Source organism: Vombatus ursinus, unplaced genomic scaffold (assembly GCF_900497805.2).
Source record: "Vombatus ursinus unplaced genomic scaffold, bare-nosed wombat genome assembly UNPS02014830.1, whole genome shotgun sequence".
Classification (NCBI taxonomy): Eukaryota; Metazoa; Chordata; class Mammalia; order Diprotodontia; family Vombatidae; genus Vombatus; species Vombatus ursinus.
The window spans coordinates 28,900,239-28,927,645 of NW_020954608.1; the positions used below are offsets into that span (position 1 = coordinate 28,900,239).

At 39.9% G+C, this 27,407-nt stretch overlaps 1 protein-coding gene across 1 annotated transcript in view; it reads left to right on the top strand.

Annotated features, from left to right (window-relative positions):
- Positions 1-27,407, top strand: part of UCMA (upper zone of growth plate and cartilage matrix associated) — a 47,203-nt gene that overhangs the window by 2,502 nt on the left and 17,294 nt on the right. The gene's annotated exons all lie outside the window — the stretch shown is intronic.

Below are 27,407 nucleotides of genomic sequence, written 5' to 3' on the forward strand. Positions count from 1 at the left end.
TTTTGAAATTGATTTTTAGAACCCAATTATAAGGCTTTACGTTCATTTCTATAAGATTTCATTTTCTTAGATTAGCCTGGGAAGATATTTTGGATTCTGCCTCTGTCATCTAGTGCATTAACGATACCTTCAAGTTTTGTATCACCTAAGAATTAGATTAGCTACATGTTGTTCCTGCTGTTATGCAAGATTTAGGTGCAGTCACTGATAAAATATAAACAGGGACAAGTACTGGATTTCTTCACGTGTCCCTCTGTCCTCTGTCTCTGTCTCTCTGTCTCTTTCTCTGTCTCTGTCTCTCTCTCTCTTTCTCCTGAAAATCAAAATAGTACTACATGGAATGTCACGTAGTATTAGAGTTGGAAGGAGCTTTGGCAGACATCTAGATCAATCTATACTCCAAAAGGTGTTTCTACTATGACAGTTAGTCAGTCAATAAATAATTATTAAGTGCTTTCTGTGTGCAAGGCACTGTGCTAAGTGCTGTGGATTCAAAGAAAGGCAAAGTCCCTGTTCTCAAGGAGCTCACAGTTTAATGAGGAAGAGAATATTCAAATAACTCTATACAAACAAATTAAATACAGAATGAATTGGAAACAATTAACAGAGGAAGGCACTAAAGTTCAGGGCAATCTGGAAAGTGTTCCTGTAGAAGGTGGGATTTTACCTGGGACTTAAAGGATGCCAGGAAAACCAGGAGGTATAGATAAGGAGAGAGAACATTCCAAGCATGAGAGACAGCCAGGGAGAAAAGGGAATAGGGAGAAATGGAGGATCTTGTGGGTGGAATAGCAAGGAGGCCAGTGTCACTTGATTGAAGAATATAGGGAGGGGGGAGTGGAATATAAGGTGAAAGAAGGCTAGAAAAGTGAGGGGGGGGCCAGCTAGGTGGCGCAGTGGATAGAGCACCAGCCCTGAAGTTAGGAGGACCTGAGTTCAAATCCGGCCTCAGACCAGACACTTGACACTTACTAGCTCTGTGACCCTGGGCAAGTCACTTAACCCCAATTGTCTAAAAAAAAAAAGTGAGGGGGGGAAGGTTTGAAAGACTTTGAATGCCAAAAATAAGATTTTTAATAATTTAATCAGTGTAAGGTACCCACAGCAATAGAGAAGTTAGGGAGAGGGGAGGGTTTGAGGGAAAAGATGATGTTCAGTTTTGGACAGGTTGAGTTCAAGATGTCTATGGAGCATCCAGATCAAGATGCCCAACAGGCGAGTTGAAGATGTGAGATTGGAGGTCATCAGAGAGGTTAAGGTAGGATAGGTAGATTTGAGAATCATTAGGATAGAGATGATAATTAAATCCATTAGAGCCAATGAGATTACCAAGTGAAATAGTATGGAGGGAGAGCAGGAGAGGGCCCAGGAGAGAGCTCTGTGGGACTCCCATGGTTAGTGCACAACATATCCAACAAATGGTCATTGAGCCTTTTTTTTACCTTTCTCCAGTCCCGTTGCTCCTGTCCCATTCTACATGATCTTCCAAAGGTCACAGGTAGTAGCTCAGGAATCATGTCTATCAGTTGTCTCATTACCCTGGAATGCAACACTCTGAGCCTGGTGACTTGAATCTCAAGGGTAGCTCTGTATTGTTATTATCTCTATATTAATTGAGAAATGGTCAAAGGAGGTGAATAGGCAGTTTTCTAATGAAGAACTCTAAACAAGTTATAGGTTTATTCCATCTGTATTTATCTTAGCTTTCTAGGTCATATTTTTGTTCTATTTTTTCCAAAAATCATTCTCAGAAGAGAAAAAGAAGCAGAATAAGAGCTGAGTAGTTCTGTCTTCTCTCCATTGATAATTATCATCCTCTTATTTTCTCCAATACAGCTTTAAATCTGTCTCTTTTTCTGTCTCTCTCTGTCTCTCTGTCTGTCTGCCTCTGTCTTTGTCTCTCTCTCCACCCCTCTCCCTCTCTCCCTCCCTCCTTCTCTCCTTATAGTTCCCTATCAGGCTTCCAAGGCTATGCTTATAGGAGTGTGCTTAATGCTTTTGTATGGGCAGCTAGGTGGCACAATGGATAGAGTGCCCAGTTTCCTGGAGTCAGGAAAACTCATCTTCCTGAGATCAAATCTGGCTTCAAACACTTACTAGCTATGTGACCCAGGGCAAGTCACTTAACCCTATTTGTCTCAGTTTCCTCATCTGTAAAATGAGCTGGAGAAGGAAATGGCAAACCACTCCAGTATCTTTGGAAAGAAAACCCCAAATGAGATCACGAAGAATTGGGTATGACTGAAAACAACTCAACAACAATGTGCTTTTATATTCATTCAATTATCTGCCCTTGCTTCCATCTTTTATATGTTTTTTAATTAAATTCATTAATAAGTTCCCTGTGAAGACACTGGTATCTTTATAAACCTGTCTCCTTTTTTTCTTCATAATTATATGTGACATGCATGGTCACGAGTCATGCATGTACAAATTTTAATTCAAACTGAAACTGAACCAACCTGTTAAAGTTCATCCTGGAATCTACTTATGAGATAGAGCCCTACTCCAATGCCTCATCTTGGCATGGAGGAAAGCTTGGGTTCTCAAAGGCTGTATCAGTAGAGCACAAGCTCTTGCAAGTTTTCTTATGCTGGAAGGGCTTGAAGGATGATAGATTTAGAGTTGGATGGAACCTTGGAAGCTATGTAGTCCACCCCCACCCCATTTTACAGATGAGAAAAGTGAGGCTCTAGTAAGGCTACGAGACTCACACAGAGTTGTACAACTAACAAGTGTCAGAGGTGGGTTTTCAGCCCAGGACTTTGGATTTTTTTTTTTAGGCAGTTGGGGTTAAGTGACTTGCCCAGGGTCACACAGCTAGTGTCAAGTGTTTGGTCTGAGGGTGGATTTGAACTCAGGTCTGCCTGACTTCAGGGCTGGTGCTTTATCCACTGCACCACCTAGCTGCCCCAGGACTTTGGATTCTTTAGAGCTGCTACCTCTCCTGCTCCACCATCATCATGACCCTCGCTAAGTGCAGAGAGACTCTTTGCCTGGCCTCTTGGGCATAGACTCTTTGGCCCTGACAAGCCAGTTATGTGCACCACCCTACTGCTTCTGCAGTAATGGTGGCACAACAGCAGGAAAGGGGACAAAGGCTCATAAGAATCATACAATTTTAGGTCGTCTATCGACTTTAACTTACTTATTGGTACTCCGAATGTGAAACCCTTATCTAGTGATGGATGAAAGGGCACAGCTGGAGGAAGTGAATGGGATCACCTCCCAGACCAGGGGTGGGGAACCTGTGGCCTCGAGGCCACATGTGGCCGTTTAGGTCCTCAAGTGTGGACTGAATTCCAACTTCATGGAACAAATCTCCTTTAAAAAAGGATTTGTTCTGTAAAACTTGGACTTGGTCAAAAGGCCGTACTCAAGGACCTAGAAGGCCACATGTGGCCTCAAGGCTGCAGGTTCCCCAATTCTGTCCCAGACTGTTCATATAACTATGAAGAAGCAACTAGAAATTTTTGCACTTTGTGCAAATGGAAAGGGGAAAGGGGAAAGGGGAAGGATCATCTAGGGTGTGACCACTAGGGACAAAGAGGAGGAAAGAAGGGTGCCCCTGGATAAAGCACCACTGCAAGAGACAGAGACAGGCAAGAGAGGAAGCATGCCTCCAAGATGGTACTGTCAGTGTTCTATAGATTTATCATCCTGAGACAAAGCTCGTCTTTCCTCCCCAACCAAAGCACAGTTCTACCTGTCACTTGCTTTCCTCTGACACTACTTTGAAAGATGCTTTTATTTAATCATTATTTATTAAGTGTCCCCTGCAGTACTGGACACTATAACAAGACAAAGATAATCAAGATAAGGTCTCTACCCTCATAGTTTACTGTGAACTTATTTGGGCTTATGGAACAGGGTTAAAGTGCTATCCACATCCAAAGAAAGAACTACGGAGTTTGAATGCAGATCAAAGGATACTGTTTTCTTTTTTTTTTCTTTCTTGTGGTTTCCCCTTTTGTTTTGATTCTTCCATTACAACATGACTAATGTGGAAATGTGTTTAATAGGATTGTCCATGTATAGCCTATATCAGACTGCATGCTGTCTTGGGAGAGGAGAGAGAGGGAGGGAGGGAGGGAGAAAAAAATTTGAAACTCAAAATGTTATGAAAGTGAATGTTGAAAACTATCTTTACATGTAATTGGAAAAAATAAAATACTATTAAATGGAAAAAAATAAAAAATACAGTTACTAAAAGCTAAAAGAATAAACACCTATATCCATACATTAAAAGAGAGGGGGGCAGTTAAAGGAGGCAGGGCAGGTATTTGCTCCCAAAGTGCGAAAAGGCAGAAAATTGCTCCTGCTCTTACCTATCACGAGTCTCCCAGTCCATCTAAGTGGAAAAATAAAGTGAAAGAAAGATGTAGCAGGAGCCAAGTAAATCTGAGGGCAGAAGAATGATCAAGAAAAGGTGGGGGAATAGAGTCTTTCAGAAGGGACTCTGGCTGGAGACCAATAAGGAAAAGATTGATTCTGGGGGGACCCTGACCCTTAAAAGAGGGAAAGCCAGGCTTACATCTGTCCCTATATCACTGTGTCCCCAACCCTGAAGTAGATCTCAAGGGGAAATCTCTAAAACAAAACTTTTAAATGGCCCATGTTGAAGGTCTCCCTAAAAGGGATTAACAAATTCTCTCCTAGAAGAAATACTAACATGGATAGAGCACCGGCCCTGGAGTCAGGAGGACCTGAGTTCAAATCTGGCCTCAGACACATAACACTCACTAGCTGTGTGACCCTGGGCAAATCACTTAACCCCATTGCCTAGCCAAAACCAAACAAAACAAACAAAACAAAAGAAGAAGAAATACTAATTGTCAATTGGGTAAAGTAGATGGAGTGCTGGACTTATATTCAGGAAGACTTGGGATTGAATCCTGCCTCAGATATTTACTAGCTGTGTGACCCTGGGCAAGTCACTTAACCTGTTGGCCTCAGTTTCTTCATCTGTAAAATGGGACTGATAATAGCATCTACCTGGAAGGTTGTTGTAAGGATCAAATGATATAATAATCATGAGTGCTTAGCACAGTGTCTGGCACATAATAAGCACTGTATAAATGTTAGGTATTATTATTATTATTTAACTTTTGCCTCAGATCTGCATTATCTGAGCAACTCACAAGGTCCAGATCTTCTGGACAGCTAGTCTTGTTTCTTTAGTCCTTTAAGGTTCGAGATGATCCTATGAGCACTCATGTCCTACTCTGAGAAGAGGTGCCACAGCAGGAATCACTTTCCACTGGGCAGCCAGTATGGATTCAGGAACTTTTTGAATCCACAAGGCGGCTGCCAGGGCTGGACACTGTCCATTTCTCAGCATCCCTGGTTACCTGTACAAAATCAGAAGACGATAGCCAGGGACTCAGGCCTGTGCTGATCAATACTGCCATGTGCTCAAGTTGTGAGCCATCAATGCCAGTAGGGCAAGGAGAGGGAGAGAAATGCCCTAACTTCCATGCCAGAGTCCAAGGAAGAATGGCTGTTAGGTGGTTCCATGCAGAAGTACCCAAAAAGTGGGAGCTGCAGCCTGTTTTGCTACTGCTCTTATAGGTCACTGAAGAGTGCAGGCTCCTTCACAAGAGGCCATACCCAATCACAGGAACCAAGGGGCCAATCAGGAGCCGCCACACTTGTCACACATATCACATAGGACATGTCACACATGTCCTTTAGCAAGGGGCCAGAGAGCACATGGCCCTCAGAAAGAGGCTAAATTACAAGCCTAACTTCATGGGAAGCATTCTTGTCCACCCTCATTAAAATATTTTTGTGACTTTTGAATTTCACCCCCATTTTAATCACATAATCTCTGTGAAGCGCTTTTCAATCCTTAAGCATTATATAAATGCTAGCTATCATTATTACTATTATAATTTTACAGGTGAGGAAAATAAGGCTCAGAAAGATCAACTGAATCATTCATGGTCCCATAGCAAGTCCTTGTCAAAGAGGGGATTTGGAAACAGATGTTCTGATCACAGGTCCATTCGTCTTTTCACTAGGCCATGCTTGTCTTCCTATGTATGGCTGTGAATAGGAACTTGTGTGTAGAAGCTGAGAACGTTGGGAGGGAGTGAATGGGAGCTTGTGAGAACTCAGAGGGAGTCATAAAAAAGATTAATGGCTTGGAAATCAGGACTCATTAAGAAAAGTTAAAGGCAGCTTTATAGTCGGTTGACATAAAAATCTTTAAGAAAGTATAAGCCAAGCAAAATTCTCAATGATCTGGAAGATTTACATAAGTTCCCCCCATATTTCTGTCTGTACATGCAGTCCTTCTCTGGTCTGTCTCACAGATCGCCTTCAGTCACCCTTTCATACATTCTGACACACAGGCCCCACTCATACAGATCCTTCTTCACAAATTCTCCAATGCCGGTCCTACTCAGTCCTGCTCACCCTGAAGGTGAGGGGAGGCAGATGGAGTTCACTTTGATTGTAGCTGAGGTGAGGTGACCATCTTTATGGAGCTCAGGAGAAAATCTATAAGATATACAGCTCCAACAGTGCATTCTGGGAGTCAGGGCCATCTTTAGGGACTGGGGTCCCCAAAAAATCTCACTATGTACCTTCTTCAATCCTCCCCCATCCCTGAGCACTTTTTTTTGTCAGGAAAAATCTATTTAAATTGAATATTGCAGTGTAGCCTTGATAAGAAAAAGAAGGCAGAAGAGGGCAGTTTGAGGGTTGTGAGTGGAGTATCACACATTATTTTGCACTATAGTTATTTGTGAATGTGTCGTATTCTTAGATTGTAAGCTCCATGAGGGTAGGGACCCTGTTGTGTATATTAAGTCACTCCCCTGGCAACTAGTGCAATGCCCTGTATCCAGCAGACCCTCATTAAATGCTGGATGAACTGAAGGAGGAAGAGCCATCACACCCATTTGCCTAAGTCCCTTGAGGACAGGTCCCAAGTTTCATTTATCTTTGCATCTCTGGTGAGGGTGAGGGTGGAAGGCATTTGGTGCTGATTTCATGTGCAAATATGTGTGTTTTTTGTTTGTCTTGTAAGCATTAACTGGTGAAGTCATTTTCTTTCCCCTGCCTACTGACTGGTTTCAGGATTGGGTAATATTTCTGCGAATGAAAGAGATGGGAGAGATAGGACACAGCTTGCTTGACATCAGAGCATTTACACTAGAGAGATTTTGCAAATGCAATGCATTTTGGAAGACAATCTGTGTGCAGTTTATGCAATACCAGAGAATTCACCTTATGAGGGGGGTGAATGATAGGGCCTCTGCCAGAGCAAATACTGTACTCGATATACTGGGAAGAGAAACGTGTGATGAAACTTTGAGTCAGCGCTCATATCTTTCTTTTTTTTTTAAGCAGAAAAGTAAAATTTAGGTTTAGAACCAAAAAGGATTTTTAAAAGCATGAAGGTTGGGGCAGCTAGGTGGTGCAATGGATAGAGCACCGGCCCTGAAGTCAGGAGGACCTGAGTTCAAATCCAGCCTCAGACCAAACACTTGGCATGTACTAGCTGTGTGACTTTGGGCAGGTCACTTAACCCCAATTGCCTTACCAAAAAAATAAAAATAAAAACCAACAACCTTAGGGAATAATGAAAGAAATAATAGAAGGGAGAGCAAGAAAGGCTATATTGTTTTTTTAAATCAAAATATTTTTAATTTAATTTTTACACTTAAATAGAAAATGAGAAAATTTTAAAAAAACATTGTCATGTACACAGCAGACCATAAGAGAGGATTCAATATAAAACAATAAATTTCCATTTCAAGAAAATCTATATAATACATACTATACCTTGTTTTCAAAGCTGCCCAGCTTTTCTTTGTTTCCTTGTTGGTTTTCCTTTGTTCTCCACTGTGCATTTTTTACTTTATTTTTTTCTCCCTTCCCCCCCAAAGGAGGTTACAATTAAGCATGGATATATACATATATGTAGATATCTATAAATATGCACATATATACACATATACACTCATACACATATATGTAAGACCGTACTGTGCTTATTTCCTCTTATTTATTTCTCTGAAGGTAGATAGCATCTTCCTTCATAAATCCAAGTCTTTCCATATTTTTCTAAATCAACCAGCTCATCATTTCCTATACCACAGCAATATTCCTTTCTGCATTCCAATAGCATTTTTCTTCATAGGATCTTTGAGTTTAATTTGGGTATTTATAATAGTCAGAATGACTTGGTTGCTCAAAGTTGATCTTAAAACAATACTGGTGTGGCTGTAGACAATGTTCTCTTGGTTCTGTTCATTTCACTCTTCAGTATTTCACGGAGATCTCTCCATGTTTTTCTAAAATCACTGAGCTCATCATTTCTTACAGCAGAGTAATATTCTATCATGAACATATGCCACAATTTGTTTAGCCATCCCCCGATTTATAGGCATCCCCACAATTTCCAGTTCTTTGCCACTACAAAGAGAGCTGCTATAAACAATTGAGAACATTCTTTTCCATTTTCCCTAATCATCCTGGGAAATAGACCTAATAGTGGTATTGTTGGGTCAAAGGGCATAGGCAGTTTAATAATTCTTTGAGCATATTTCCAAATCTCTCTCCAAAATGGTTGAATCAGCTCACAGAGCCACCAACAATGAATTAAGGTCTCAATTTTTCCACATCCCCTCCAACATCTGTCATTTTCCCCTTCTGTCATTTTAGCCGATCTGATAGGTGTAAAATGATCTCTCAAGGTTGTTTAAATTTGCATTTCTTAAATCAATAATGATTTAGAGCATTTTTATATGACTATACATAATATTGATTTCTTCACTGGAAAATTGCCTCTTCATATCCTTTGACCATTTATCAATTGGGAAATGACTCACATTCTTATAGATTTGACACAGTTCTTTATGTATTTGAGATATGAGACCTTTTTCTGAAGAACTGTCTATACATTTTCTCCCCAGTTTTCTGCTTTCCTTCTGATCTTGGCTACATTTGTTTTATTTGTACAAAACCTTTTTAATTTAATGTAATCAAAGTTATCCATTTTACATTTCACAACAGTCTCAATCTCTTGTTTATTCATAAATTGTTCACCTATCCAGAAGTCTGGTATGTAATATGTTCCATGTTCTTCAAATTTTCATGTAATATCTCCCTTTATATCTAGGTCATGTATCCATTTTGACCTTATTTTGGTAAATAGTGTAAGATATTAATCTAAGCCCAATTTCTGCCAGACTGTTTTCCAGCTTTCCCAACAAATTTTTACCAAATAATGAATTCTTATTCCAAAAACTTAAGTCTTTACACTTTTCAAACACTAGGTAACTATATTCGTTTGCTGCTGTAGCTTGTATATCTACTCTGTTCCACTAATCTACCTTTCTATTTCTTAGCCAGTACCAGATAGTTTTGATAATTACTGCCTTATAACAGTTTTAAGATCTGGTACTACTAAACTTCCTTCCTTTACATTTTTTTCCATTAGTTCCTTTGATATTCTTGAACTTTTGTTCTCCCAAATGAATTTTGTTATTATTTTTTCTAGATCTGTAAAATAATTTTTTGGTAATTTAATTGTGATGGCATTGAATATATAGATTAATTTTGGTAAAATTGTCATGTTTATTATATTGGCCCTGCCTACCCATGAACAAAAGGCTATATTATTAAGAGAAAGAATAAGTGAAGGGGTAAGGGGAAAGGAGTTAATCAAGGAAGTTAGGGATACATGAGTATTACATAGGAAAAGATGAACTGTTTGAAGAACTCAGTCATTTATTCATCAATCCATCAAGTGCCTACTGTATGTCCAAAGAACTGTGCTACAAATTGGGAGAGATGTGGTTCCTAGCCCTCAACAAGATTTCAATCTAGTAGGAGGACATTAAGATTGAGGAGAAAATAGCAGAAGAGGAAAGAAGGAGCTGAGTGGTGAATAACCTGGAGGTTGAATGGGAAATGGGTACTCTCTTCCTAGAATCAAGAGAGGCAGGAATTTCCTTTTCTCATTGTCGGTATAACAAACCTTTTGCAACCTCTAGTGGTGGCAATGGTCTTGGGAAAGAACTTGGGCTAGAAACAGCATTGCTCATTCCCACCAACAGGGGAATCTTATTCATCAGAGAATACATTCTCAGTCTTATATTTGAGTTTTTTCCTAGATGTTCTGAACATGGTAGTCATTGTTTTGAATAGTGACTTTCATCAGGTTTGCTTTTGAGTCTCTACTGCTTGCCCCTCAGATTTCCTCCTGCTAGGTGTCCCTCCAATGCCCACTATCTCTATGTGGCACCTCCATTCCCTTCCCAGACCAGGTACTGTCATTCCAGGATTACCTTTCCTCTTTCAGATTTTTTTTCTGGGCATTTTCCTTCCACCAAACTTAGCTACTATATTGTATCCTCTGAGGATCCAATCTCTGCTTGGAAATTAATAACCTAATTTATCATGTAATGACTGTCAATGTAGTGTGCTTTACAACCCAGGCATGATATCTGTGATTACGATTTAGATATAAAGGCTGATACTATAAGCAAACTGGGAAAGCAAGGAATAGTTTACCTGTCAGATTTATGGAGAACAGAAGAAATTATGACCAAACAAGAGATAGAGAACATTATGAAATGCAAAATGGATGATTTTGATTACATTAAATTGAATTTTGCACAAACAAAGCCAATGCAACCACGATTAGGAGGGAAACAGAAAACTGGGAAAGAATTTTTACAACTAGTATCTCTGATAAGGGCCTCATTTCTAAAATATATAGAGAACTAATTCAAATTTATAAGAATACAAGTCATTCCCCAATTGATAAGTGGTCAAAGGATATGAACAGGCAGTTTTCAGATGAAGAAATTAAAGCTATCTATAGTCATATGAAAAATGCTCTAAATCACTATTGATTAGAGAAATGCAAATTAAAATGACTTTGAGGTACCACATCACACCTATCAAATTGGCCAACATGACAAAAGAGGAAAATGACAAATGTTGGAGAAAGTGTGAAACATGACAATTTTACCAAAATTAGTCTATATATTCAATGCCATCACAATTAAATTACCAAAAATTATTTTACAGAGCTAGAAAAAATAAAGTGTAAAGTCTTACCATTGGAGAAGGAAAATTGGAACACTAATGCATTGTTGGTGAGTTGTGAAATGATCCAACCATTTTGGAAAGCAATTTGGAACTAAGCTCAAAGGGCTATAAAAATGTGCATATCCTTTGACCCAGCAATAGCACTTCTAGGGCTGTATCCCAAAGAGATCATAAAAATGGGAAAAGTACCTTCATGTATGAAAATATTTATAGTAGCTCTTTCTGTGGTGGCAAAGAATTGGAAATTGAGGGGATGCTCATCATTTGGGGAATGACTGAACAAGTTGTGGTATATGAATATAATGGAGTACTATTATGCTATAAGAAATGATGAGCAGGCGGACTTCAGAAAAACCTGGAAAGACATGTAAGAACTGATGCTTAGTGAAATGAGCAGAAACCAAGAGAACATTGTATACAGTAACAGCCATGTTGTGTGATGACTAACTTTGATAGATTTATCTCATCTTAGAAATGCAAGGATCTAAGACATCTCCAAAAGTTTCATGATGGAAAATGCTATCCACATCCAGAGAAAGAAGTCTGGGATTTGAATGCAGATTAAGCGTACTATTTGCTTTTGTTTTGTTTTGTTTCTTCTTTCATGTGGTTCCTCCGATTATTTCTAATTCTTTTTACATCATGACTAATGTGAATGTTTAATAGGAATGTATATGTAGAGCCTATATTAGATTGCATGCCATCTTGGGAAGGGAGGTGAGGAGGGAGGGGGTGAAAATTTAAAACTCAAAAGCTTATGGAAGTGAATGTTGAAAACTAATAAAAAAGATATCTGTGATTAATATCACTTGATATTAATAATCAAAAGGTCTTTGAAGAAAGTCCTTGTTATGTCTTCTGAGGGAATCTTGGAAGGAATTTATGATTTAGACATATGTATGGGAGATATGTCATGTGTCTGATGCTTCCACCTCTAAAATGAAACAGTTCTAAGACCATAAATTCTAGAACAAGTTCTGATAAGCATTGATAGAGGGAGTTTCTTCATTACTAGTTCTCTATGACAAATAAATCACAGGTCCTGTCCCACCCTGCACCCCCCCTCAAAAAAAAAAGAGTAGAAGAAAAAGAGCTGTAAGTCAAATGCCCTTAACCTGGAGTCTGTTAAGTTGTTTCTTAATATTTTGAAAACTGCATTTCAAAATAATTGCTTTCCTTTGTAATCCTAGGTATTTTATTTTATATACTTGAAAACATTACTCTGGGGGCAGCTAGGTGGCACAGTGGATAGAACACCGGCCCTGAAGTCAGGAGTACTTGAGTTCAAATCCAGCCTCAGACCAAACACTTGATACTTACTAGCTGTGTGACCCTGGGCAAGTCACTTAACCCCAATTGCCTTAAAAAAAAAAAAACATTATTCTGAGAAGGAGTCCATGGGCTTTACCAGGTTACCAAAGGGGTTCACGAAGCAAAAAAGGTTCAGAGCCCATATTAGACTAGAACCCACAGAAAAAGTCAAGAACAGTCCTCAAGGAGCTTACATTTTCATGGGAGAGACAATGTTTAATGTGGGTAAAACATTTTTATGGGGTATGATTGAGTCATGGCCAACTGCTTGTGATCAAAAGACCTTTAGATGTCATTATGAGATTGGAGATCATTTTGTCTGAGATAGTTTTCTACAGTCCGCCCCTACATACGCTTGGGAAACAGCAATGAGAGAAGGAAATTCCTGCTTCTGACTTCAGGAAGTGTCCATAGCATCTCTCACATCTGCTCAACCTCTACCTTATTCACCCTGAGATCTTCCTAATATTAATTTATCATTTTCCTGTTTTCTGTAGCATGTACACGAACAAAGTGTAACTAATTTTAGATGACACGATTTCGTGGGCTGAGCTTGGGTAAAAGTCCTGGTTCTGACACTTCGTAATGGTATGGCTGGGGGCAAAACACTGGGAATCTTTACCCACATCCGTAAAATAGAGGTAATAACACTTGCTTTCCCTACTATGAGTAAATCTCAGCTCTTTCACTTGGAATCACAGATCTAGTCTGGAAGGGACCTCAGGGGCCCCGTCATGCTTATTTTACAAATGAGGAATCTGCAGTCCAGGAAAGTTCTGACTTTGTCCAAGATCACTTAGGTTGCAATCATCAGAAATGATATTTGAACCCAGGTCCCCTTTGTCCAGATTCAGTGCTCATTCCACTGCACCATATTTTCTGTCTTGGACAATATACCTGACCTCTCATTCTCAGTTTCCTTACTTTTAAAATGACAGATGGCACAGTAGACAGAGCAATGGACTTGGGAATCAAGAAGACCTGAGTCTGACTCCTACTTCATGCACTTAATAGCTGTGTGATACTGGGCCAGTCATAGAAACTTTCTTAGTCTCAGTTTCCTCCTCTGTAAAATGGAGATACTAATAGCATCTACTTCACAGGATTGTTGTGAGCATCAAATAAGAAAGGGACAGGGACTGGTCTTATGATTTCACTAGTAGGGGAACTCCCCTCTGAGGAAACTCTCTCTACTAACACAGGTAGGCATCTTTTCTGTAACTTATAGTTGTAGAAAGTTGCCTAGAGCACTGAGAGGTAAAGTGATTTGCCCAGGGTCACACAACCAGTATGAGTCAGGGATAAGGCTTGAACCTAGGTCTTCCTGCCTCCAAGGCCAGCATGGAAGCCATCCAATGAGGTAGTATGTGAAAAGTGCTTTCCAAGCCTTAAGCTATGGAAATATTTACTATTATTATTATTATTATTAATAACAACAACAATAATAAAGACTATTGCAAGTAGGGATTGTTTCATACATGTTTATACTTGGCACCTATCATAGTAAGCACTTAATCAATGTTGACTGACCTAGTAGGCACTTAATAAATGCTGATTTGTTGATTGATTAATATTAGATCATCTCCAAGATCCCTTCCAACTTTAAAATTCAGCGATCCTAAGTGCTTTCTAAACTGTAAAGTGTTGTGTAAATGTAAGCCATTATTATCACAGCCACATAAAATCTGAATACCCATATTAAAAGGATTTTTCATAGCCATTTCCCCATAATATTTAATGGAGTTGGGAAGTACCAGGCAAGTTTCTGTGCTGTGTGGTCACAAGGGACAAAAAGAAGCCATGGCAGAGAAAGCAGCTACTGAGTAAATGCTGATGAGTTTCTGGACCCAGCATGCTGAGTGATGGTGGTAGCCAGTAAAAGCCAAGATGGAGACAATGGGTTCCAGAACACAAAAGTTCAGAGCCCAGCATGAGGGAGGACCATTGACAATGGACTGGCCCCAGGATCCATGATAGCAGTGCATACAGTAGGGACTTGACTAGTAAGTTTTGTGGAGGCTGTGACTGAATCCCTAGGAGAAGACAGGAGGAATGAGCCTCACTCAGGTCTGCTCCTGTTACTTTACATTGGATAAGACACTTACAGGTCATCCAGCAGATAAGGGAAAGGCAGTTTACTTAGCTATGGTATAGAAAGGATATTCAACAAGGAGCACTTATCTCAGGAACAAGGCCTCTATATAGAAACTCATCTGGTTAGCTGGGCAGGGTATGGTGACTCTCACGGCCTTGGAACGTCCTTTGCCAAAACTGAAGGGCTTCACTTCCCCATGGGTGGGCCTTTTTATGTCCTTAGATGACTAAAAAGCTATTATCAATAGAAACTACTTTCAGCTTTAACCTCTTGGACCAATCAGGTCTTGGGGACAACTTTCTTGCCTTTCAAGGAAAGAGCTAGCATAACCTACATGGGGAGAGGGGACTGGAACCCTGGTAGATAGTCATCCTATGATAGAAGGAAAGGTACTTAAAAGAAGGTGATCTATAACTCTTCCTTTACTAACTGGGTTTGAACATGGTTCTCTGTGTTTTTACATGCCTCTTAAACCTTAAATGGTTATTATTAGCCCAATGCTTGAACAACAGCTTAATACCTCTACAGTATAGGTAGAAAACAGTCAAATTCAGGTGATTCAAAGGCCTAAGCCTTACATGGGAGCTAAACTATTGTTGAGTTATTATTGAGATTATCTAAGATGGAGCCTCATCTGCGTGAGAACAGAGCTGCCTTTCTGAGGCAACAGTTGACACAATCTAGTTGGGCAAACAAAAGATATTTGTTAAATGGAATTGATTGTGTCAGGTAGATGAGTAGATGATTATAGATAGATGACAGAGCATTTATTAAGCACTTACTGAATGCACTAAATGCCAGATGCACAATTTTCCTCCACAAGGCAGGCTGAAAAGAATCCAATCTTTCCTTCCAATATGCATTAGTAGTAATTCAAAAAAAGACACCCTACTCTGCAAGTTAGGAGTCTAGGGTCTGTCATTTTAGCATTTGGTAGGCAGTAGAGAATACCAAGTGATTTAACCTGTCATTTCCTTGTTTCCTTTCCGGCACTTTTGGTTCCCAAACCTGCCATTATGGAGTTGCTTGAGTCTAGGTGGCTATCCATCAAAGCATATCCCCAGGAAGATGACAGGGCCCGTATCTATATACCTGTATTTGCTTGTTTTTCTTTGGTGGGAGATTCATCCTCTGTCTAGGTTTCCCGAGACTTGGGTTCCTCTCTGATACTGGTAGTGCAACGGAAAGAGCTCTGGCCAGACTGCCAAGGACTATGGGGAATTCAGAATACAAGCCATATATTCACCCAATTTCTGGACTGCCAGGGACCTCAGCCAGCTCTGCTGCAGATCCAGAACTCACATTATTTATCTTACAAACCTCATTTATATTACCTTTGGTGAGCCTTGCCAACATGTTTTTTCCTTTGCCCTAGGAAGTCTAGCCTGAAACTAGAAAGGGAATCTCTGTATCTTAGCTCCATCAAGAGCATTTTTTCCGTTAAATTCTCATTCTCTCTCTCTCTCTAACTCCCTCTCTTTCTCTCTTTCTCTTTCCACCCTACTTCAGTTTTTTGTTATATCTAAAATCTCTTCAATGTCAGCATTCCCTTCATCAGTGCAGATCATAGGTTATTGACCAAACATTTGTTAAGTGGCATAACATGTACAATAAAAAATGAAAAAGAATTTATTAAGCTACATATTATATATCAGGCTCTGTGCTTTGTATTGGGGATAAAAATACAAGGAAATTGTATTCTAATAGGAGGAGATAACACTCACAGCAGAGTGGTAGGTAGGAAAGGGTGTTTTAGACTGGAAATTCACAATGGAGCCATTGGGAATTGATTGACAGGCCTTTTCAGAGGCCATAATAGTGTTGATACGATTATTGTTCTCAGAGCAAGAGGTGGAATGCAGTGGGTAGTAAGGGGGAAGGGGAAGGGAGAGGGAGATGTGGACAGAATGACTGGATGGGATATAAAGCCTCACCCTAACTAAACCCTAACCCCTAAATATGTGTGCTGGATGGTTTGGTCTAGAGTCTGAGGTTGGCTAAATATAGTGTACCCTCCTCACCAATCAAGATAACATGCCCTCCAAGCAAGAGTTTCAAAGTTGAGTTACTTAGCTTCTCCTGGGTTTAGTCTCTAGAGTTCATGGGGCATAACTGCAGTGAGCAGCAGGGTAGCATTGAAGGAAGATAACAAGGCACAGAATTAGACAATGTCCCAATTTTCCCACCCCTCCTCCAAAATTTGTCGCTCTCCATTTCTGTCATATTAGCCAATCTGATAGGTGTGAGGTGATACCTCTGTCATATTAGCCAATCTGATAGGTGTGAGGTGATACCTCAGAGTTGTTTTAATTTGCATTTCTCTAATCAATAGTGATTTAGAGCATTTTTTATGTGACTGTAGATAGCTTTGATTTCTTCTTCTGAAAACTGTTCGTATCCTTTGACCATTTATCAATTGGGAAATGACTTGTTTTCTTATAAATATGCTCAGTTTTCTATATATTTGAGAAATGAGACCCTTATCAAAGAAACTTGCTGTAAAAATCCCCCCTCCTCTAGTTTCCTGCTTTCTTTCTAATCTTGGCTGCATTGGTTTTGTTTGTGCAAAACCTTTTATATTTAATGTAGTCAAAATTATTCATTTTACATCTTGTAGTGCTCCCTTTCTCTTGTTTGGTCATAAATTCTTTGGCTATCAATAGATCTGCCAGGTAAACTATTTCATGCTCCCCTAATTTGCTTATGATACTACCCTTAATGTCTAAATTATGTACCCATTTTGACCTTATTTCCAGTTTTCCCAACAATTTTTGTTAAATGGTGAGTTCTCTCCCCCAAAGCTTGGATCTTTGGACTTATCAAATACTAGATTGCTATGTCATTTACTACTCTATATTGTGTACCTATTCTATTCTATTCACCACTCTCTTTCTTATTCAGTACCAGATTATTTTGATGATTACTGCTTTGTAATATAGTTTGAGATGTGATACAACTAGGCCACCTTCCTTCACATTTTTTTTTCATTGATTCCCTTGATATTCTTTACCTTTTATTCTTCTGGATGAATGTTGTTATTATTTTTCTACATAAAATAATTTTTGGTAGTTTGATTGTTATGACACTGAATTAATTAATTAAGGCTTAGCCTATACATGAGCAATTAATATAGATTTTACTTTATTTGTGTGAAAAGTGTTTTGTAATTGTGTTCATGAGAGATCTCTTTAATGAATGTTTTCTACAGGAAGATGAATTGCAGAAATGCTGCACTGATTCATGAAGTTATGATTTCCATACCCGCTTGTACAAACACTGTCTAGTTCCAGCAAGATTTTATAAGTTGAAACCCTGTTTCCAAAATACCGCTCCCTTGCCAATGGATTAGTGTGTGTGTCTCTCTCATTCAAGGTTTGCCCTTCCTGCCACTCCCAGAATCTATGGAAAGTGGAGAGAAGAGAGGCTTCTTTTTCAACTCTCTTTAGGAGTCTTGGAAAATGCTTTTTCTGAATGGCTTAGTGGTAGCTGTGGGAAGGAGGGGTCAAGAGGAGGAACAGAACTTTAAGTAGGCCAGAGTAACTAGAGCTTTATTCCATGGTGCCAAGATTCAGAAGATATAATCCTTGGAATACTTCAACAGCAAGCTGAGAACCTAATTAGTTAAAATGGGAAGCTACAAGTTGATGAACCAGCAGCCATACCCTTGGTGATTTCTTCCCCAGTTTGCTGATGCCACTGCCCATATCCACCCCTCATGTGACAGCTCCCACAGTGTTGGGAGGTATACCTTGTGCCACTTGCCCTGGGTGTGTTTCATGGAACTTTCTTCAAGCACAATATTTGTTTTGGGGAGGAAGTAGAACATAGGAGTGCCCCATACTTTGCAAATACCTATCAGTAACCCTTTCTTGCCATGTGGAAGGAGCAGAACTCAACTATCCTATATAAATATCTTATAAAGATAAGGCCACGCTATATAAAAATTGTGCACAAGCAAAGGAAAATAGGATTTAGAAGTAGTCTCAATCTTCTAGTCAGAACCCCTTTTTGTATGAGTCAGGAAACTGATGCTCAGAGAAAAGTGACTTGTCCAAGGTCCCACAGCTAGCAAGTAACTCTACTGGTTTTCCAGCCCAGTTCACACAATTCCAAAGCTGGCCCTAACTTTTGTATCTATTTGGTCATAAGATTTTGGGGATTCATTTGCATATATAAATATGCCCACAAATGTGAGGAAATCCCACAATCCCAACCAGAAGGCAGCAATGTATTGTTGCAGTACTTTCTCCCAAATACTTTCAGAAATGTGCTTCAAGTTAGCAATGAGAGGGCAACAAGGTACCATAGTGTTTAGTGTGTCAGGCCTGAATTCAGGAAGACTCATTTTCATGAGTTGAAATCTGGCCTCAGACACTTACTAGCTGTGTGTCCCTGGGTAAGTCACTTAACAATGTTTGCCTCAGTTCCTCATCTGTAAAGTGAGCTGTAGAAAGAAATAGCGAACCACTCCAGAAAAACCCAAATAGATTCACATAAAGTCAGGCACAACCAAATAACAACAATAATACACTCAAGAAGGCCAGAAGGAATGAGAACAGCTTTGAAAGTGCCATGTTCAATGTTTTATTACTCAAAAAGAAAGTCAAGCTATGCATGTTAGAACTTGTTTTATGTACAACTCTCTTTTTTTAGTTTTAACCCTCTTCCATTGGAGGAGAAATAGGCAGAATTATCATACCTATTTCCACTCAGTGTGGGATAACTCAGGTTATGACCTTCTTTTGAAATTTCTACTCTCCCTCCCTTTTTCTTACTTGGGGAGTGGAGAGAAACCCAGGGATCCTTGATACAAAATGATCTGTCCTTGTAGAGATAATAAGATCCATTCCTGAGTGTTTTAGCTTAGGGCAAAGGTCCTACTTATATATGCCTTCCTTTCTCTGCAAAACTAGAAAGCTTAAAAATGTAAATTATAGATAAAATTCACGAAACACTGGGCTCCAAGTATTATACTGACTACTAAGCTAGAAGGGTGGTCTCCCAGCTAGCTAAATTTGGCAAAATCAATTATCCACAGGTCCCCACCCCTCTGTCTATAGCAAAAACTCCAACTTGGTTGACAATTACAATTATTTTTATCTAGTAAACCATTGTTTAAAAAATGCAAATAATCCAGTGAGGAAAATTTTGAATAGAAAAGAAACAGTAATAAACCATGCCACCCATTGCATAAGGCAATAATAGAAGGAAGAAACAGAATAGGATAAATTTATCATTCTTCCAGCAGGTTCTCCTAGTACTCATAATTCCATTGAATTCTCTTAATAAGCCAAGTGATGAGGCAGGGGGAAAAGCTCTAGCCAATACAAGGTTTAGAATCAGTCTCATTCAAAGTAAGCATCCTTTATATACTGCCACTGCTGCTGATGTTAGTACTGTTCCCTCTACCATCTCCAAATCTTTCTCTTCACGTCTTTTTCTTGAGAGACTTAAAAATTGTTGCTGCAGTGGAAAACTTCCCAATCCCACAGCTTCCTCTCTTTCTGAGCTGGGAAGGAATGCAATTCTTAGGGTCTTTAGCAAGTTGGGCCCCCTGAGAAGGCAGACAGTCCAAGCTTTACCAGAATTATTATTATGGTAGTAACTGAAATTCACTGAGCCCTTCAAAATTTGCAAAGCTTTTTTTTTTTACACATATTCTCTCATTTAAGTCCAGAGACCATGTCCTGAAGGACTTAACATTTTCAGTTCTGAAACTTCTACCGTGAAGGCCTCATATGACTTGCTATACTTCACATGACTTATTATATGTTATCACTCTTCATTAGAATGAAAGCTTCTTGACTGGGGAATCTCACTCCTTAGTATTCCTAGTGCTTAGTATGATACTTGGTACATAGTAAGTCTTAACAAATACTTTTTCATTCATCATTTGTTCGTTCACATCAACTGTAGTTTTTGTAATTTTTATTTAAGTATAGGTATTTTAATCTCTAGGTAGGGAAACTAAAGTTCATTAACTTTCCTATGGTCACACCACTACTTAGTGTTAGAGACAGGATTTGAAACTAGGTTTTCCTGACATCAAAGCTAGTAATATGCTTGGTAGGGTTAATGAATATTTGTGGAATTGAATTCCAAGTAAAGGAAAATAATGGTCTTCTGGATAGTTTTTGTGGATTCTACAAGCAAGGATTTTTCCCTTTCTTCCTTTCCTTTCCCCCAAGTTCTCATTGATTTTCTAAAGAAGGATCTTTCTTTATTTGTGTTTATTTACTTGAAACACAATTCAACAATGAAAGGTTCAGAAGTTTACCCAAGTTGGTGCTGGTCCAGCAACTGCTTGCATGAAAATTCCTGGCCCAGCTGCAAAAGGAAGGAAGCTGTTTGGGCAGCTAATCAGAGGAGACCTGCTGGCCCTCACCAACTGTCCAGGGGCCACCCTTGCCCTGCTGCCCTCAAAAATGGGAGTGCTAACGTGCACACTAGCTTCCTGTCATGAGAACGTGAAGGGGAATACTGGTTCTATCCACAGCAAGAAGAGATGAATGAATGAAAAAGCATTTATTAAGTACTAATAGACCTCATCTGGAGCATTGTCTTCAATTCTGGGCACCAGTTTAAGAAAGACATTGATAGTGAAAATATGTTTAATATAAATGTGTATGCATAGACTATTTCAGATTGTACACCATCTTGGGGACAGGGGAGCAGAAGGAGGGGGAGAAAATTTAAAATTCAAAATCTTATGGAAGTGAATGTTGAAAACTAAAAATAAATAAATAAATAAAGTTTTAAAAAAATTTTAAGAAAAAAAGACTTGATAAACTAGAGAGCAAAGAAAGGAGGGCAACTGGCATGATGAAGGGCTTTGAATTCATGACATTAACATCACTATCATCACCATCATCACCATCATCATCATAGTTAACATTCATTTACTATGTACTAGGTACTATGCTAAGCATTTTCTAAATATTATCTCATTTTATCCTCATAACAATGCCAGGATGTAGGTGCTGTTATTATCCCCATTTTGCAGGTGAGGAAATTGAGACAAACAGAAGTTAAATGACTTACCCAGGGTTACACAGCTACTAAGTGCTGAGATCAAATTTCAGCTCAATTCTTCCATAGTCCAGGCTGAGTGCTCTATCCATTGTAGCACCTAACTGCCATTAGAATGCAAGCCTTTTGAGTGGATGCAAAGAGAGGCTAAAGATAGTCCCCATCTTCAAGAATCTCACAATCTAATAGGAGAGACAAATAAACAAATATGGACAAAAAGCTATATGTAGGATAATCAGGAAGTAAATAAAGGGAAAAGTCACTAGAATTAAGAGAGGCTTGGAAAGACTTCTTTTAGAAGCCAAGATTTTAGTTGGGACTTAAAAGAAGCCAGGGAAGGCAATAGGTGGAGATGAGGAGGGAGAGCATTCCAGGCACAGGGGACAACCAGAGAAAATACCTGGAGCTGGAAGATGGAGAGTCTTGTTCATGGGATAGTCAGGAGGCCAATGTCACTGGACTGAAGAGTACATGATAGGAAGTAAGGTATAAGAAGACTAGAAAGGTAGAAAGGAGCTAGATTATGAAGGACTTCGAATGCCAAACAGAATTTTACACATGATCCTGGAGGTGATAGGGAGCCCCTGGGGTTTATGGAGTGAGGTTGACATGGTCAGACCTTACTTTGGGAAAATAACTTTGGTGGATGAATGGAAGATGGATTAGAGTAGGGAGAGACTTGGTGAAGAGACCAACCAAAAGGCTATTGCATTAGTTAAAGGAGTAGCTGATAAGAGCCTGTATCAGCATTGTAACAATAGTAGAGGAAAGGAGTTGTATTTAAGAAATGTTGCAAAAGTGAAATGGGAACTGTTGAGATCACTAAGTGAAACAGTATAGTTGGAGAAGAAAAGAGGGCCCAGGACAGAGCCCTGTAGGATACTCACGGTTAGTGGACATGATCTAGATGAGGATCTGACAGAGAAAACAGAATGAACAGTCAAAAAGGCAATGGAAGAACCAGGAGAGAGTAGTGTCCTAGAACCCTAAAAAGAAGAGAGTATCAAGGAGAAGATGGCGACCAACAGTGTCAAAGCCTGCAGAGAGATCAAGAGTAAAGATTGAGAAAAAGGCCATTGGACTATCTTCCCTTTTGTGTGTGTGTGTATCCCTAGTGCAGGGGTGGGGAACCTGCAGAATTTGGATTAGGTCAAAGGGTCACACTTGAGGACCTAGAGGGCCACATGTGGCCTCAAGGCCTCAGGTGCCCCACCTCTGCCCTAGTGCTTAGCATAATGCTTGGCACATAGTAAGTACTTGGTAAATGTTTGTCATTCATTTATTGGTTAGACATGCTATAATGGGGATTCCGTTTGTGTATGGGTTAGACTAGATGGCTTTTGAGGTCTCTTCTAACTCTGTGATTCTGTAAATATGTTCCAGGCATTGTTCTAAGTCCTAGGAATACTAATATAAAACTGAGAAAGTCCCTGCCCTTGAGGCAGGGTCTGTCGGGGAGAAAGCGCGTATTTGGTGGCCTGGAAGCAACGTTTTAGTTTTAAAAGTCACAAGGATATTAAGTGGAGTCTTAGGGTAGAAGATTGATAGATACATCATTTCAAGTTACAATGGCAGTATTGATCTGATTATGGTTCTGAGCAGGAAAGGTGTGCACAGCAAAGCAGATGGCAAGAAGTGGTTGGGGCATAAAGTGAATCATGTCTGGTGCTGGTTCATGTGAGGCATTCACCAATCTATTGTTGTTTATCCTTCATTTTCAAAGAGAACCAAGGATATCATGGAGTAATGTCTTGACTCATGCATGCATTGGATTTAAGTGAGGCAGAGCTGCACACAGTCATTAGCCTCAACTCTCTTCCAGAGTCATCCAATTCCAGTGGCAAAACAAAGTCAAGATGACTGGTGATGGCCTGGGATGCAGTGGATGACCTTGGCATTTGGCATCTCTGATGTCTGACCAAGCTCTAAGCACTCCACACTGCTTGCTTCAGCCACCTTCATGGCCACTGGAACAAATTGTTCTCATCTGTCCATTCTGCTAGGGGAAGTCTTCACATGCTTGGGGTAAACATCCCTATAACTCACCAACAGGTTTGAAGCCTCTCAGTTACCCTCAGCCTGGTTTAGCTTGTCTGCCAAGATGATTTACTAGGTTACAACTCGTGCACATGCTACAGCTTCTTAGAGCCACAGGAAAACGTTGAGTGCCATGCAGACAATGGAGTTGGATAAGCAGCCTTGGAAAGGGCTCAGCAAGCCCTCGTGTCAGAGGTATGCTAGTCCTCTTTGAACACTCCATGCACATTCACAACCTGGGATGTAGTATGGATGTTACAAAACCAAAAGGGTTAAAACTTTCAGGGCATGGTCTCTGGATCAGAGGATCATAGATTTAAAGCTTAGAGGGACCTTAGAGGTCATCTAGACCAACCCCGTAGTTTACAGAAGAGGAAATTAGGCTTTAGAGAGACTAAATGACCTACCCAACGTCAAACAGATAGTCAGGGCTGGAGGCAGCCAGACATGAACCCAGGATGTCATAATGTCTTTTATCAGTCAATGCTAAAAGAGGCAGGGAAACCTATGCCAGTGATTGACAGTCACCAGGATTTAATACCAAATAGAATACTTCCATTTTCTTCTCCACCGCACTAGAAGTAATGGTAACTGTGATCTTGCTCTTCCTCCTTCCTATAGAAATATGACAGAAGACGTAGTTCCTGCTCTGGACCACCTACTAAAACTACAGCCAACTCTGGAAGATCCTAAAGGGTGGAGAGAAAGCATTTACCAGCTCACATGGCATATATGAGTAGTGAGGCATTGGAGACTTTACTTCTGACAGCAGACCCTGATCTCGTATGCCCTACTGCATTACTCTAGTACACATGGATAGATTACAGAATCATAGATTTACACCTGGAAAGGATCTTAGATGTTTCTGGTTCAACTCCCTTATTTGACAGTGATGTACAGCACTTCATTGCTGGTGAAGCATTTTCACACTCATTATCTCATTAGAGCTTCACAGCAACTCAAGCAGATTTTGCTTTTATCCTCATTTTACACACGAAGAAACTGAGGTAGAGAGAAGAGTTAATTAATTTGCCTAGAGGTAAATCCAGGACTTAGAAAGGAGGTGTCCTGGTTCCCATGGTAATCTTTGGCAGATTTAGGGACCCAAGCTCTATAAGAAGACCCGAGAAGAATATGGAAGGCATTGCAACTATTCCAGCTAGGGGAATGTGGGCTCCATTTCCAACTCTTGTTTCTGGGCCAGGCAAGCTCTGACACACAGTATACCTCCTTTGGCTTATTTATTTTTAACCAGACCTGTGATTTTACCAAATGGGGACTCCTGCTGAGGAACTTGCACCAACAATGTAGATTAGGAATTTTCCCACAATTTATTGTCTTGGAGAATTGCCTGGAGCCGTTGAGAAATTGTGACTTGCCAGAATTAGAGGCATAACTCGAACCCAGGTCTTCTTGACTGCAAGTCTGGCTCTCCATCCATGATGATACTGCTTCTCAAGGTATACCCTGCTTTATGGAAAAAGTCATAGAGAGGGTCGGGGAAATACTTCATTTCATTTTAGTCCAGACCAGGGATTTCATTTATATTGGAGCCCTTGGTGTTGAAATTCCCTGTACACATGCAACATCAGAATGTTTTTGTAACCCATGGTCTCAAACAGTTCCCTGGGGCATGGAGAGTTTGAATGACTTGTCCAGGGTCACCAAGAAAATCTCAAATGGGGTCATGAAGGGTAGGATATGACTGAAAATAAAATGTATTTAGACAAATCCTTTGGACTTTGGACCTCAAAATTCTCACTATGAAGTGATGGGATTGGACTAGCTAATCTCCAAGGTTCCTTTCAGTTCTAGGCCTTTGATCTTATTGCCCTATGAAAATGAGCAAGGTCAGAATCTGAAAAAGGAGACAGAAAGACCCTGGATTTAGGTTCAGTCTCAGCTTTCCTACTTACTACCCTTGTGGCCTTTGAGGAAGTTGTTTATCATCTCTGTACCTTAGTTCGCTCATCTGTTAAATGACAGAGATGTACTAAATTAAGAACTAAATGTTCTTAACTTTTTTGGTATCATGGACCTCCTTGGAAGTCTGCTTAAGCCTATGGACTCCTCAGAATAATATTTGTAGCTTACATTCATAATTGAAGGAAATGCTCAATTTCAGTTAGAATTTGGTAAAAATAAAAATGTAATTTTTTTCCCTATCTAGATTGGAATCCAGGTTAAGAAACTCTGGATTAAATGATCTCTAAGGTTCCTTCTGGCTTTACATCCTATGATTCTGGTCTCATGATTCTAATCTCATGACGTTACTCTTTTAGATGGAGTCAAACCAGTAAAGTGTATGTGTTTTTTTTTTTTTTCGTTCAGTGAAGGCAGTTGGGATTAAGTGACTTGCCCAGAGTCACACAGCTAGTGAGTGTTATGTGTCTGAGGCCGGATTTGAAGTCAGGTCCTCCTGACTTCAGGTCCTCCTGGTGCTCTATTCACTGTGCCACCTAGCTGCCCCAAAGAGTACAATGACAATCTGAGGTTTGTTTTTTTTTGTTTTTGTTTTTGTTTTGGCAGTTGGGGTTAAGTGACTTGCCCAGGGTCACACAATTAGTAAGTGTCAAGTGTTTGGTCTGAGGCCGGATTTGAACTCAGGTCCTCCTGACTTCAGGGCCAATGCTCTATCCACTGCATCACCTAGCTGCCCCTGTGTATGTTTTTTTTGACAAGAGCTTTTAATTGCTTGCAAAAATAAGTCTTGCTAGAGTTTACTTCCCAACAAATGTCCCCTCATGAGACATTTCCTAGGCCTTGTTCCTCGAGCTTGGCCTTTTGGTGCCCCCAAAAGGCACCAGAATGGAAACCCTGTGAAAGTTTGTTTTTGTAGTTAGAGGTCATTTGAAATTCAAAGCATCCGGAGAGGGTTACCCCTAAGAAAAACCTTCAAATAGGCAAAGTTTGCCTTGACTTGGCTCTCCTTCCTCAGTTATTATCTCCTTTCTCCTTTGTACTTCTTGCTGACCCTGGCTGGCTAGGACTCCCCATTTATACTTCTTTACCCAGAGCTTCCATGATCTAGAATTTTGCCTACTGGCTAGCCCCTGGTCTAATTTTACCCCATTCCATCAGGATCCTGTTCTTTGCTGGATGACAATGAATCAGAAACAAATCTGTGCTAATGTATAAGGAGTGAAAAGCCCTGCGAAGAGCTGGGTATGGTTGAACTAGATAATCTCAAAAGTTCCTTTGAGCTCTGACATTCTGATCCTCATATTATTTCTACTAGTTAATATATTTACTTCTTTAAAAAAAAAACGAGATTTCTATGTATTTTAGTCAGGACTTATTGAGGGTACTAGTTGGTTATTGTCCTTCATTCTTGAAGAGGACCAGAATGACATCACTATATTGGGGCCAAGGTCCAGTGTGTCTGACTGTGGCTGATCAGACCAACATGAGTACAGAACACTCTACCACAGGTAAGGCACACATAGCCTATCGGAGCATTTGGAGTAGAGATATCTCCAAATTTGCACATCTCATGAGCTACTACAATTCTACTTTGCTCACAGAGAACAATGCCTTCTTTGATGTGGGCATGCCACACTGGTGGTCCTGTGCCAGTGTCTCCCATGTCTTACAATCAATTCCAAAGTTCTTCAGAGAGACCTTGAGCATGTCCTTGTATCACTTCTTCTGACCTTTGTGTGAGCACTTGCCTTGTTCTCAGTAAAATAGTCTTTTAGGCAAAAGTATGTTTGGTATTGGAACAACATGGCCAACCCATCAGAGTTGTGCTCTCTGCAGTAGAGTTTGAATGCTTGGCCAGTCCCCAAAGGTTAAAACCCAGGTGTCATTCTCAGCTCTCTCTCTCTCTCTCTCTCTCTCTCTCTCTCTCTCTCTCTCTCTC